Here is a 10,478-nt window from a genome sequence, read left to right as displayed (position 1 = left end):
GTTTGTGACATTGCCTCAAGTCTTTTTCCACAGCTGCTTCGAGCTCAACGTGGTGCTTTTCTAAAACCCATGCCTGAGACCCCCCACCTCCACCCCCCAATATGCACACATCCCCACACACACACACACTCCCCCCTGATAACTACCTGCAGGCAGATAAAAGAGACAGTTTATAAAGTGAGTGATCTGTTACTTTTTTTTTAAGGGATTGTGATAGCTTTCAAATCTATGCCCATTAGCACTGCAAACATATAAGCTACCATTAGTGGATTCACAAAAGACTCGAGAAAAGTTCTCTTTTTAAAGGCTTCATCTGGTAGAAAAGAGAGCTTTCTGCACATTTGATACAGGCTTATTAGAAATGCAAAAACCGAGTGATATTTATATTGGAGATGAAAGGATAAATATCTCTTTAAAGGCAGAGATGCCCGATAATATACAGTAAAGTGGTAAAAGTTTTTCGAAAATCTTGCTTTTTTGTGTGTCTTATTTTTGTTGCAATATATACTATTTGGTATTTAACACAAAAAATTATCCCAAGTATAACTGTCAATGGAAAATTGTACTTAGTAGTCAGTATAATCTTTTAATGATATAAGTTTGTATATGGTAGAATACTGCATGTAACCATTTGTGTTTAGAAGTATATAGTTGGTGGCATATTGAAAGGATGTCTCATCCTAGGAAGTCTGTAACATTCCAGGGTGTTCTGGCTTTCACCCCCACATCCTAGGAGCATGGGAAAGGTCGTACCTTGTTTTATTGTTTTACGGTAGGATTACCGTAGTTATATCTGTTTTAGTCTAAGTGCCTTTTGTTTAGATGAACTGTTGGACTTTCCAGACCAGCAGTTTAGGGAAGTCATTTATGGGGTCACACTCTGACACCCCCCCCCCCCCACCCCCCCACCCCCCCCCCCACACACACACACACACACACACACACACACCTCCACATTTCAATGTATGGAACAAACGCTCACTGAAGTGTATAAATAAAAGACGAGGGCAGTCCTCAGGGTCAGTCTCTGAGACTCACTCTTGGAGTGTGAGTTCTGGGGGCTGCCCTTGCTAGCAAGAAATTCTGTGTGTTTCTCTTCTCTGATTCTCTACTGAAGAAGTGTTTTAGAATATATATCTTAACAATAACCCATTCCGTCGCTCACAGAGCCATTTACAAAAGATAATTAAGGAACGCAAATGATTGTGATAGGTAAAACATCAGGAGGTCACAAACCGAGCAGGTTCTGAGTGTTAAGGTTCATGAAAATGAGTTCCACCACAGTCTGGGTATATCAGCTGATAACAGACGATCTCCAATCTAAATCAGCTGATACCTTAGCTAAAATCCTTCTATGCATCCAACTGGCAAATCTCATGTAAATGTGGTATTTAAGCTGCTTTAATGCCTAAACTTGTTGCTTTCTCAGAAAGCAGCTTTGCGAGCTCCTCTTCTAAAGAAGAAAACAAGCTGTTGGGGTACACGCTTCATCTTATCCTGCAGCTTGTAATTTTAAGCACCATCCAATGATGAGATCCTCGGCTGATCAATCGTGAGTCACAGAATCTTCCAAATCAAGTCATTTGGTGAGAAAAAGTTATTTCAGCCTGCCATAGCACTCACCTGGCAGAAACCACTGAGAAAAGAATCACTGCTCACGCAGCTCAACTGTAGTATAAGTTCCAGCTGCAACTCCTTTTATTGGAGCACACAGAAGGCTGGGGACTTTTTTGTAGATCTGTTGGTGCTTTCTGCTGCTGTTCTCTCTGCCTTGGTCTTTCCATTTGTGTACATGGGAGGGAAGCCTCAGAAGGGAGCTCTATGGATGGAAGTTTACTTACATCAATAATAATTTTATTTGAAATAAGCCCACAATCTCCATACATTAGCTGGTAACAACTGATCTTAAGACTGCTCACATCAGCTACTATCTAACTACGTCTGCAATGGGCAGTCTCCAAAAGGGCGTGGTGCATCATCCTGCCTCGTTAAGGTGCTTCCACTAAATAGTACTTTTCAATCTGGCTCGACCATAGCTCCTCCTTTTCATGCCGTGTCTGACTTAATCAATGTTACGTCTGTTGTCACTGATGCCTCCTCTGTTGTCTACCCTTAGGGGGTCTTTACTGCTGTTCTCCCCGCCTCAGGCTTTCCATGTATACACATAAAAGGGCAGAAAGTCATGCTCTCCCAGCCTTAGGCTTTCCATGTTTGCAAGTGGAACAGCGGGGGGTTCCCAGAGCACAGCCAAACTGCCAAATATGAATTACTGCAGATAGAAATAATAATTTTCTTTGACTAAAGTGCTCCTGACTGAAATGTCATTAGAATTCTTTCTGAGTGACTATGAATGTCTGGACAAAATTTAAATTACAGCAATTTACAGATTACATTTTGTATTCAGCACAATCAATGGCCAATAAACCATCTGGTATAGAGCTGGCTTGTATTATGATGATTTTGTGTGGTTTTACACTAAGGTAGCAGCAAGAATGAAGGATGTTGCACAGAGTTCAGAGTTGAGACAAGCTCAAAGTACAGCTACAGTCCTGAGGGAAACTGCCAACAGGGTATTTGGTGCCTCATCTGGATAGAGGAATGAGAACAAGGAGACTTAGTACAAGGAAGTACAGGAAAGTATTCAAATGAAGAGGTTAGCAAAGAAAAATGTGATGTTCACAGAGAAATAGACAGGAGTAATGGGAGGCTAGGTGACAAAGGAAAAGGCTTATAGTGATTTGTATATAAAGCTGGACACTAAGGAAGGAAAAAGGACTTGTAATGATTGGCTAGGTAGAGAGAGAAATCTGGGTTGTACAGCAGATTAGGTTACTTAAGAAAGAGAGATGGAAATGGAAGAGACAGAGATGGAAAGAGATGGAAACATTTTAACACGTGAAAATAATGTGCTGAGAAGATGGAAGGAATACTTTAAGGACCTGATGATGTAGAAAATGAGAAAGAGGGAAGGATGGACGGAGAACAGTTAGTGAATCTGGAACTACAGAGGATTACTAAGGAGAAAGTGAGGACAGCTATGAAAAGAATGACAAGAGGAAAGCAGGTTGATGCAGTTGACATAACTGTGGAGATATGGTCATGTCTATGAGAGAGGGCAACGCGATTTTTAACTAGACTGTTTAACGCAACCTTGGAGAGTCAGAAGATACCTGAGGGATGGAGAAGAAGTGCACTGGTACCTATTATCATTAGAAGGCTGATATACAAAACTGTAGTAACTACCATAAAGATATGGGAAAAAGTTATTGATGCGAGGATAAGAAGAGAGGTGATGATGAGCAAGCAGCAGTATGTCATCATGCCAAGAAAGAGCACTACAGACAAAATGTTTGCTTTGACAGCATTGATGGATCTATGCACCAGAGAGAAGAGAAATGAAAGTCAGTAGAAGCAAGATAGAATTCGTCTGTGTTAATGAGAGGTGAAACATGCAAAGGGGTAGAGATAGTGAAGGTAGATGAGTTTAAATACCTGGGGTCAACATCCAAGCCCATGGACAGTCGACAAGTGAATGCAGAAGAGTGCAGGTAGAGTAGGTGGAGACAAAGATTAGGGGGGATTTGTGACAGAAGGATGACCGCAAGAGTGAAAAGGAAGCTTTACCACGATGTATGACTATCAATGATTTTCATTAGGAGTGATCAGAATGGACAAGATTAGAAATGAATACATCTTAGGTTGAGGGGTTTGGAGTTGAACATGTACAGAGGAGGAATAATGGATTTATTGTACAAGAAGAAGCTGGCAGGTACGAGCAATAAGGAAGCCCACACACAAGTCCATGGATATAGTGAAGGAGGATATTCAGAGGGTTGGTTGACAGAAGAGGTTAGTGCTGATAGGGTGAGATGGAGGGAGATGATCCGCTGTCGAGACCCCTAAAGAGAGCAGCTGAAAAAAAACAACAACATATTTTCTCAGTTCCTCGGAACAACAAGACCTTGACCACATTTTGTGACAGTCATTTTAGTAGGACTCACCCTTTGCTCATTCTAAAGACTTTACAAGACATTCAGTGACACTGTGGATGGCTGTGTGTGTTTATTACTCCATGGCTTTACTTTGGTGGACAATTTTAATCCACAGTGTCCTCTAGTACTCCTATTAGAATGCACCATTACATTTTTTCTCCAACTTGGATGGCTTTACTTTTCATGTGCTGACACTGATATAAACAAATGTAGTTGAAGCTCCCGTTTGCTTTAGAGCTCTGCACTAAGACTACCCAGGACCAGGAAGTCATTCTAACAGATAATCCAATAAGCCGGTGCCATCCTGTTCCTGGCAGTGTAGCCTGGTGAGTGAAAATAGTAGCTGGGAGGTGACAGGAAGAGTGTCTCCTCACCTCTCCGAGCCCTACTGGCTCTCCGACAGCCACAGCTACCGCCTCCTGCCAAGTCATTCATTAACCCCAGCGGAGAGGCTGCGGGAAGAGAGAGGAAGATGGGAAGTGGAAGATGAGGAGAGCAGTGTCTCTGTGGGACGGAATGAATAAACAGATAGAGGAGATAAAAAGAAAGGAAAAGACAGAAGTAGCTCGGGTGGACGTGTAAGCACTGCTGTTCAACCACCGTAATCCAAATGCTTCTCTTACTCATACATCTTGTTGCCACTGTCATCAATCACCTTTTCACTGTTCCTCCGTAAACCAACTAGAATTTAAATCACATTGCCAATAGATGGGTTCCGAGTGTTTGGCCTCAAAAGCACTGACAGTAGTGCAGTGAACTGAATTCAAATGATTTGTGGAAATGTATTAAAAGTTTCTAAATGGTAGACCTGTATTTCTCTTATTGAGTCTGGGAGGAAACTGCATCTTATAATTCAAGCACACTGTATAGATAAGATAAGAGCCAGAGCAAAGTGAGAGGAAGATCCTGAGAGAGACGGCACAGAAAAGGAGTGCCATTCTTAAGTAGAGGAGTCGAGAATGATGTTAAAAGTATGAGACGAGAGCAAACTTCTGGACCGACGCTGAGTTTGGAGTTTGAGTACAGAGGGGCGGAGGAGAAAGAGGGGAAAAAGGCTAGAAGGGAGAAAGAAAAGGCCATGTCTGTGAGACCAGAGCAGTGTGGTATTTTAGTTGTCAGCCAGAGGAGTGAAAAGCCACACGAACACACACTTGCGCACACACTTGCGCACACACGCGCTCGCACACAAATATACAAGGCTATTTTCTCCTCCTGCATCCTCTCACCTTTATGGCGTGTCTGTTGTGCTCCCTGCAGCACTCGCACACATGCACGCACATGCACGCGCACTCAGAGGAAACACTCTCTGATCCCATGGTGAGAGTGAACGGAAGGCCACTGCTCACATATGGCCACCGGCTCTGTGCCGGTCTACGCCCGAGCGCGAGCCGCCTGTAGATGGCACTAAAGCACTGCAGAAAAACACGGTGCTGTCAGTCAGCACACAAACATAAAACGCATGTACATGCACTCAGTGCAGCGTGTGGGTGTACATGTCTTTGTACACACAGCACATAGTGTGCAAGACAATGTACATAAATGATCATAAATGTGAAATCCCTGGGATGATTATGTTTATGTGTCACGTATACATTGTTCCTAGAAGTTCAACAGATATGTGTTTTGTAATGTCACTACATAAATATGAAGGCTGACTTTCCTGTTTTTTTTGTGTGTGTGTTCTGACAGTAGTATGCACTGATATTCATGAATACATGCGCTCACACAAACCCGAGGTCATATATATGCATGGAGAAGAACTGCTGGCATAACAAGACTCAGTTTCTGATTGTTATCACAACTCTTTTCTGAAATGACACCCCATCTGTGTCATCGTCTGCAAAATGTCATTCTGCTGTTGGACGCCATCCCCCAGTCAGTATTTTGCTCTTTCGCTCTCACCTTGTCTTGTTAGCAACACATGCAACACCCGCATTTATACAATATTTAGATTAACAAAAAGATAAATAAAAGAAAAAAACAAAAAACCCAGCGGGAAAACATACAGATTTTGGAACCGAGGGTAAGAAAGTGTGAAATGCAGATAATGAGAGAGAGAAATCGACGCTGAGACATGCTGAACTATAGGGTATGTCCCTCTCAAGCCTGGAGAGTTGTATTCACAGGCGCTGAGTGTTCTCTTGCGTTGACTAGAGGAGAAGGGAAGGTTGCTGAAATAGATGACTCGCTCAGGGCTGTACACACACTCAGAACAGATGCAACCGCAGCACTTCCTTAATAGTGTTCCTCGCACAGTAATAGTGGGAATACATCTGCAGGGTGAGCGTGCGTGTTTGGGTGTGTAACTGCATATGTGGATTTCAATCTCTTTGAACTCTTAACTTGTAAGCTTAAAATAAAGTTTCTGAAGTGCAGGTTAAAGGAGTGAGGAAATTTGGTCAAAATGTGCATACTGTGTGCATGACTCTGTATGTATGACACTGTGTGTGTGTGAGGATGAAGGTGTGCACATTGCTATTAAAAGAATGTTTGACACTGAGAAGATTTATTTTATGTAATTAAGGAAGAAGCACTGCAAAGCCTGCTGGATATTCCTTCTCTAATTCTGATGCTTTCATATCTGATGAATAGAGAACACATGTTTCGTACCATATTGCACAATATTAGTTGATTATAATTGTTGTACTTCTTTGCCTTTTCTCTCAGAATGAAATGAGGAGATCAATATCAGTCTTAAGCATGTAAGAAAAGCAGTGCTCAATCAGCAAGTTTTTAAGGTTAGCTCAAAGTAAAGAACTGAAGAAGAGGGGTATGCAGTTCAAAGTTTAAAAAAAAATCTTGCTGAATCATGCTAAAAGTTACAAAATAAAACACTGTACCTTCCTCCATACCTACCTCCACTGTTAAACATTATTACCAAAGAATAAAGTAAAATGAATAATTTGTGGTTTAACGATGTGACATAAAGCTTGCCAAAGCCGTCACAATAAGGTCTGTGCTTACACTCATGCCTGATGACATGCTAGATGGAACCGCTCCCTGAGGTACTCAGTGTGGAGAGGCAAAGTGCCAGAAAAAATCAATCTTTTAAAAAGGTGAGAAAGATCTTCTGGGGACCATTCATTTCAGCAAAAAAGTTTAAGTGAGTCCTCCCATTAACTGTCATATGTTATTTTGAACTAAACTAGTATTCTGACTGATATTCGCTTATTCAGTATGTCACAGACACAGCTGATGTAGAGGCTTAGTTTTATTTTGGAGAACTGCACAGATCACTTCTAGAGATGTATCCTTGATTACAGTTTCTGGCTGTGTTAAGACCACCGCATGCTTTTACAATAATCATATACAGTATCAGTGCCAAATGAGGGTCCTCACAATGACCCATTAGTGAAAGTCTCTGACTTGAGAAATGATGCATGATTTATGAGCAAGCTGGAGAGTCGATCCTATTTTTAAGTCCACACTGGACCAAACATTTCCATAAATTTCAGTAGTTTGCATATGAGTGCAGTCTGTTGTGTGCTTCAGCCAAAGGGCAATGGGTGGAAGTGGTCCACTTGTGATGAAAGACTCTTGATTTGAAATGGCTTGTCTTTTCTTTTTTTCTCATTCCTTCCATTTCAGACCTTGGCCCCCGCGTTGCCCTTCCACCTGCACATTCCACACCCGCTTCTCTTAGCCACCTCATGCTGTTTTACCTCTATCAAATACCACTCTCCTATTTAACCTCTGTCTACCCTTCAATCTGTCCATTCTAATTCTTCTGCTTTTTCTTTCACTGTCTTCACTGTCTTCCTTTCTATTTTATTTTAATAATTCCTCATTTCTCTCTCTTTCCTCTCTTTCTCATCTCTCTTTCTTTCCTCTTCCTTACTCAATACTTCTATCTCTCATTCTCTTCCATGCTTTCCCCCCCTAATCCATATTCATGTAATTTCTATATGGCAGCCTCAGGCTGCTGTTAGGGACTGTTACTTTGTGTTAAAGGTCTTGAAAGCCTGCCTGATTTACAGTAATAACTTGGGATATATCCAGAAATACCATTATCGAAGCATGGGCACACACACATGCACACACACACACACACACACACACAGCTATTTCCTACCTCCCATATAGCTACTTTCCGTCCTCTATCTTGGTTGCAATTTTCGGTGTACTTCCTAGGCTTCATAGGAGTCACTTTAACATTCAGGCATACAATTCAACAAATCAAAAATGTGATTTTTAATGGAATCTCAAGGGAGGCTGTGTGGTCTGTTGGTTTATGTGCATTGCATGGCTCTGTGTGTTTTTTCTGTGTGCACATCTATTCAATTCAATTCAATTTTATTCATATAGCGCCAAATCACAACAAAAGTCGCCTCAAGGCGCTTCATAGATACAGAGAAAAACCCAACAATCATATGACCCCCTATGAGCAAGCAATTTGGCGACAGTGGGAAGGAAAAACTCCCTTTTAACAGGAAGAAACCTCCGGCAGAACCAGGCTCAGGGAGGGGCGGTTGGGGTGAGAGAAGGAAGTCAGGATAAAAGTAGAGATAGTGTCTGTCTCCCGAATCCAAACTGGAAGCTGGTTCCACAGAAGAGGGGCCTGAAAACTGAAGGCTCTCCCTCCCATTCTACTTTTAAATACTCTAGGAACAACAAGTAGGCCTGCAGTGCGTGAGCGAAGTGCTCTAATAGGGTGATATGGTACTACAAGGTCATTAAGATAAGATGGGGCCTGATTATTCAAGACCTTGTATGTGAGGAGCAGGATTTTGAATTCAATTCTGGATTTAACAGGAAGCCAATGAAGGGAAGCCAGTAGAGGAGAAATATGCTCTCTCTTTCTAGTCCCTGTCAGTACTCTTGCTACAGCATTTTGGATTAGCTGAAGACTTTTTTTAGTGAGTTTTTTGGACATCCTGATAATAATGAATTGCAGTAGTCCAGCCTGGAAGTAATAAATGCATGAACTAGTTTTTCAGCGTCACTCTGAGACAGGATATTTCTAATTTTAGAGATGTTGCGCAAATGGAAGAAAGCAGTCTTACATATTTGTTTAATATGTGCGTTGAAGGACATGTCCTGGTCAAAAATGACTCCAAAGTTCCTCACAGCGTTACTGGAGGCCAAGGTAATGCCATCCAGAGTAAGAATCTGGTTAGATACCATATTTCTAAGCTTTTCAACGCCGAGTACAATAACCTCAGTTTTATCTTCATTAAGAAGCAGAAAGTTAGTGGCCATCCAGGTCTTTATGTCTTTAAGACATTCCTGCAGTTTAACTAATTGGTGTGTGTTATCTGGCTTCATAGATAGATAGAGCTGGGTGTCATCTGCATAGCAGTGAAAATTTAGTCTTCTAATGATGCTGCCTAGGGGAAGCATGTATAGTGTAAACAGAATTGGTCCTAGCACTGAACCCGGTGGAACACCATAACTGACCTTAGTGTGCGAAGAGGACTCTCTATTTACATGTACAAATTGGAGTCTATTAGATAGATATGATACAAACCACTGCAGCACAGTACCTGTAATACCTACAGCATGTTCTAATCGCTCTAATAGGATATTATGGTCAACAGTATTGAACGCTGCACTAAGGTTTAGCAGGACAAGCACAGAGATGAGTCCACTGTCAGAGGCCATAAGAAGATCATTTGCAACCTTCACTAAAGCTGTTTCTGTGCTGTGATGAGCTCTGAAACTTGACTGAAACTCTTCAAATAAGCCATTCCTCTGCAGATGATCAGTTAGCCTTACTTTCAACTACTCTTTCAAGGATTTTTGATATGAAAGAAAGGTTGGAGATTGGCCTATAATTAGCTAAGACTGCTGGGTCTTCTAGATGGCTTTTTGAGTAAAGGTTTAACTACAGCCAGCTTGAAGGCCTGTGGTACATAGCCGATAATTAGAGAGAGGTTGATCATATTTAAGATCGAAGAATTAATTAATGGCAGGACTTCTTTGAGCAGTTTTGTAGGAATGGGGTCTAACAGACACGTTGATGGTTTGGAGGAAGTAATTATTGAAGTTAACTGAGAAAGGTCAATTGGAGAAAAAGAGTCTAACTTAACATCAATGGTACTAAGAGTAGCTGTAGATAATATTACATCTGTAGGATGATTATTGGTCATTTTTTCTCTAATGATTAAAATTTTATTTGTGAAGAAGTTTGTGAAGTCATTACTAGTTAACGTTAAAGGGATGGTTGGCTCAAAAGAGCTCTGACTTTTTGTCAGCCTGGCTACAGTGCTGAAGAGAAACCTGGGGTTGTTCTTATTTTCTTCACTCAGTAACGAATAGTAAGATGTTCTGGCTTTGCGGAGGGTTTTCTTATAAAGCAGCAAACTATTTCTCCAGGCTAAATGATGATCCTCTAAATTAGTGACACGTCATTTCCTCTCCAGCTTACGAGTTATCTGCTTTAGGATACGTGTTTGAGAATTATACCACTACCACGGAGTCAGATACTTCTGATTTGAGACCTTAGTTTTCACAGGAGCTACAGTATCCAGAGTTGTACATAGTGAG

Source organism: Neolamprologus brichardi, chromosome 6, assembly GCF_056152115.1.
Source record: "Neolamprologus brichardi isolate AB-2024 chromosome 6, ASM5615211v1, whole genome shotgun sequence".
Taxonomy (NCBI): Eukaryota; Metazoa; Chordata; class Actinopteri; order Cichliformes; family Cichlidae; genus Neolamprologus; species Neolamprologus brichardi.
Note: the sequence above shows the minus strand (reverse complement) of the source record.